This window comes from Euprymna scolopes, chromosome 35 (genome assembly GCF_053919585.1).
Source record: "Euprymna scolopes isolate OS-2025 chromosome 35, ASM5391958v1, whole genome shotgun sequence".
NCBI classification, from domain to species: domain Eukaryota; kingdom Metazoa; phylum Mollusca; class Cephalopoda; order Sepiida; family Sepiolidae; genus Euprymna; species Euprymna scolopes.
Window position 1 is genome coordinate 41,205,515 of NC_136516.1, and position 5,000 is coordinate 41,210,514.

A 5,000-nucleotide genomic window follows, 5' to 3' on the forward strand; every position below is an offset into this window, starting at 1 on the left:
CCTGGAATGACAGCCATGCATGCCAATTTGACGTAGAGTGCAACGTACTGTCTGCCCACTAACAGGCTGATCCCCCCTCTTAAATCTCTGCAGAAATGCTAACGGCACTTCTGTGCCGATTTTTCAAAGAAAGCATTTGGTTGTGATGCTTAGCTTCTTTCAACGACCTATTGAAGGCCTGGAATGGATCCTGCTCTTTAAAAACGCCAGATAGTCTTAGCCATTCGGCTGGCGCTCTGTTTCCAGGTGTTAGTAATATTTTTGTGCTTTTGGAAATCTTCATGTAAATTTGATCATCTTGACGTAGTTTTGGTCGTCTTCATGTAGCTTTGGTCGTCTTCATGTAGTTTTGGTCATCTTCATGTAGTTTTTGTCATCTACATGAAGATTTGGTCATCTTCATGTAGCTTTGGTCGTCTTCATGTAGTTTTGGTCATCTTCATGTAGTTTTTGTCATCTACATGAAGATTTGGTCATCTTCATGTAGTTTTGGTCATCTTCATGTAGTTTTGGTCATCTTTATGTAGATTTGGTCGTCTTCATGTAGTTTTGGTCATCTTCATGTAGATTTGGTCATCTTCATGTAGTTTTGGTCATCTTCATGTAGATTTGATCATCTTCATGTAGTTTTGGTCATCTTCATGTAGCTTTGGTCATCTTCATGTAGTTTTGGTCATCTTCATGTAGTTTTGGTCGTCTTCATGTAGTTTTGGTCATCTTCATGTAGATTTGGTCGTCTTCATGTAGTTTTGGTCATCTTCATGTAGATTTGGTCATCTTCATGTAGTTTTGATCATCTTTATGTGACTTTGGTCATCTTCATGTACATTTGGTCATCTTCATGTAGTTTTGGTCATCTTTATGTGACTTTGGTCATCTTCATGTAGATTTGGTCATCTTCATGTAGTTTTGGTCATCTTTATGTGACTTTGATCATCTTCATGTAGATTTGGTCATCTTCATGTAGTTTTGGTCATCTTCATGTAGTTTTGATCATCTTTATGTAGTTTTGGTCATCTTCATGTAGATTTGGTAATCTTCATGTAGTTTTGATCATCTTCATGTAGATTTGATCATCTTCATGTAGTTTTGGTCATCTTCATGTAGATTTGATCATCTTCATGTAGTTTTGGTCATCTTCATGTAGTTTTGGTCATCTTCATGTAGATTTGATCATCTTCATGTAGTTTTGGTCATCTTCATGTAGATTTGATCATCTTCATGTAGATTTGGTCATCTTCATGTAGTTTTGGTCATCTTCATGTAGATTTGATCATCTTCATGTAGTTTTGGTCATCTTCATGTAGCTTTGGTCATCTTCATGTAGTTTTGGTCATCTTCATGTAGTTTTGGTCGTCTTCATGTAGTTTTGGTCGTCTTCATGTAGATTTGGTCGTCTTCATGTAGTTTTGGTCATCTTCATGTAGTTTTGATCATCTTTATGTGACTTTGGTCATCTTCATGTACATTTGGTCATCTTCATGTAGTTTTGGTCATCTTTATGTGACTTTGGTCATCTTCATGTAGATTTGGTCATCTTCATGTAGTTTTGGTCATCTTTATGTGACTTTGATCATCTTCATGTAGATTTGGTCATCTTCATGTAGATTTGGTCATCTTCATGTACATTTGGTCATCTTCATGTAGTTTTGGTCATCTTCATGTAGATTTGGTAATCTTCATGTAGTTTTGATCATCTTCATGTAGATTTGATCATCTTCATGTAGATTTGGTCATCTTCATGTAGATTGGATCATCTTCATGTAGATTTGGTAATCTTCATGTAGTTTTTGTCATCTTCATGTAGATTGGATCATCTTCATGTAGTTTTGGTCATCTTCATGTAGTTTTGGTCATCTTCATGTAGCTTTGATCATCTTCATGTAGATTTGGTAATCTTCATGTAGTTTTGATCATCTTTATGTAGATTGGATCATCTTCATGTAGTTTTGGTCATCTTCATGTAGTTTTGGTCATCTTCATGTAGATTTGGTCATCTTCATGTAGATTTGGTCATCTTCATGTAGATTTGGTCATCTTCATGTAGATTGGATCATCTTCATGTAGATTTGGTCATCTTCATGTAGTTTTGATCATCTTCATGTAGATTTGGTCATCTTCATGTAGATTTGGTCATCTTCATGTAGCATTGGTCATCTTTATGTGACATTGGTCATCTTCATGAAGTTTTGGTCATCTTCATGTAGATTTGGTCATCTTTACGTAGTTTTGGTCATCTTCATGTAGTTTTGGTCATCTTCATGTAGTTTTGGTCATCTTCATGTAGATTTGGTCATCTTCATGTAGATTTGGTCATCTTCATGTAGTTTTGATCATCTTCATGTAGATTGGATCATCTTCATGTAGATTTGGTCATCTTCATGTAGATTTGGTCATCTTCATGTAGTTTTGATCATCTTCATGTAGATTTGGTCATCTTCATGTAGATTTGGTCATCTTCATGTAGATTTGGTCATCTTCATGTAGTTTTGGTCATCTTCATGTAGATTTGGTCATCTTCATGTAGATTTGGTCATCTTCATGTAGATTTGGTCATCTTCATGTAGTTTTGATCATCTTCATGTAGATTGGATCATCTTCATGTAGATTTGGTCATCTTCATGTAGATTTGGTCATCTTCATGTAGTTTTGATCATCTTCATGTAGATTTGGTCATCTTCATGTAGATTTGGTCATCTTCATGTAGATTTGGTCATCTTCATGTAGTTTTGGTCATCTTCATGTAGTTTTGGTCATCTTCATGTAGATTTGGTAATCTTCATGTAGATTTGGTCATCTTCATGTAGTTTTGGTCATCTTCATGTAGATTTGGTAATCTTCATGTAGATTTGGTCACTTTTATGAAAATTTTATTACCTTCATGTAGATTTGGTCATCTTCATGTAGTTTTGATCATCTTCATGTAGATTGGATCATCTTCATGTAGATTTGGTCACTTTCATGTAGTTTTGGTCATCTTCATGTAGCTTTGGTCATCTTCATGTAGTTTTGGTCATCTTCATGTAGTTTTGGTCGTCTTCATGTAGTTTTGGTCGTCTTCATGTAGATTTGGTCACTTTCATGTAGTTTTGGTCATCTTCATGTAGATTTGATCACTTTCATGTAGTTTTGGTCATCTTCATGTAGTTTTGGTCGTCTTCATATAGTTTTGGTCATCTTCATGTAGATTTGGTCACTTTCATGTAGTTTTTGTCATCTTCATGTAGTTTTGGTCATCTTCATGTAGTTTTGATCATCTTCATGTAGATTTGGTCACTTTCATGTAGTTTTGGTCATCTTCATGTAGCTTTGGTCATCTTCATGTAGTTTTGGTCATCTTCATGTAGTTTTGGTCGTCTTCATGTAGTTTTGGTCGTCTTCATGTAGATTTGGTCGTCTTCATGTAGTTTTGGTCATCTTCATGTAGATTTGGTTATCTTCAAGTAGTTTTTATCATCTTCATGTAGTTTTTATCATCTTCATGTAGATTTGATCATCTTCATGTAGTTTTGGTCATCTTCATGTAGATTTGGTCATCTTCATGTAGATTTGGTCATCTTTATGTAGCATTTGTCATCTTTATGTGACTTTGGTAATCTTCATGTAGTTTTGCTCATCTTCATGTAGATTTGGTTATCTTTACGTAGTTTTGGTAATCTTCATGTAGTTTTGGCCATCTTCATGTAGATTTTGGTCATCTTCATGTAGCTTTGGTCATCTTTATGAAAATTTTATTACCTTCATGTAGATTTGGTAATCTTCATGTAGTTTTGATCATCTTCATGTAGATTGGACTATCTTCATGTAGATTTGGTCATCTTCATGTAGTTTTGGTCATCTTCATGTAGTTTTGATCATCTTTATGTGACTTTGGTCATCTTCATGTAGTTTTGATCATCTTCATGTAGATTTGGTCATCTTCATGTAGATTTGGTCATCTTCATGTAGTTTTGATCATCTTTATGTGACTTTGGTCATCTTCATGTAGTTTTGATCATCTTCATGTAGATTTGGTCATCTTCATGTAGATTTGGTCATCTTCATGTAGCATTGGTCATCTTTATGTGACTTTGGTCATCTTCATGTAATTTTGGTAATCTTCATGTAGATTTGGTCATCTTCATTTAGATTTGGTAATCTTCATGTAGATTTGGTAATCTTCATGTAGATTTGGTAATCTTCATGTAGATTTGGTCATCTTTACGTAGTTTTGGTCATCTTCATGTAGATTTGGTAATCTTCATGTAGTTTTGGTCATCTTTACGTAGTTTTGGTCATCTTCATGTAGTTTTGGTAATCTTCATGTAGATTTGGTAATCTTCATGTAGATTTGGTAATCTTCATGTAGATTTGGTCATCTTTACGTAGTTTTGGTCATCTTCATGTAGATTTGGTAATCTTCATGTAGATTTGGTAATCTTCATGTAGATTTGGTCATCTTCATGTAGATTTGGTAATCTTCATGTAGATTTGGTAATCTTCATGTAGATTTGGTCATCTTCATGTAGATTTGGTAATCTTCATGTAGATTTGGTAATCTTCATGTAGATTTGGTAATCTTCATGTAGATTTGGTCATCTTTACGTAGTTTTGGTCATCTTCATGTAGATTTGGTAATCTTCATGTAGATTTGGTAATCTTCATGTAGATTTGGTAATCTTCATGTAGATTTGGTAATCTTCATGTAGATTTGGTCATCTTTACGTAGTTTTCGCAATCTTCATGTAGATTTGGTCATCTTTACGTAGTTTTGGTAATCTTCATGTAGATTTGGTAATCTTCATGTAGATTTGGTAATCTTCATGTAGCTTTGGTAATCTTCATGTAGATTTGGTCATCTTTACGTAGTTTTGGTAATCTTCATGTAGATTTGGTCATCTTTACGTAGTTTTGGTAATCTTCATGTAGTTTTGGTCATCTTCATATAGATTTGGTAATCTTCATGTAGTTTTGGTAATCTTCATGTAGATTTGGTAATCTTCATGTAGCTTTGGTAATCT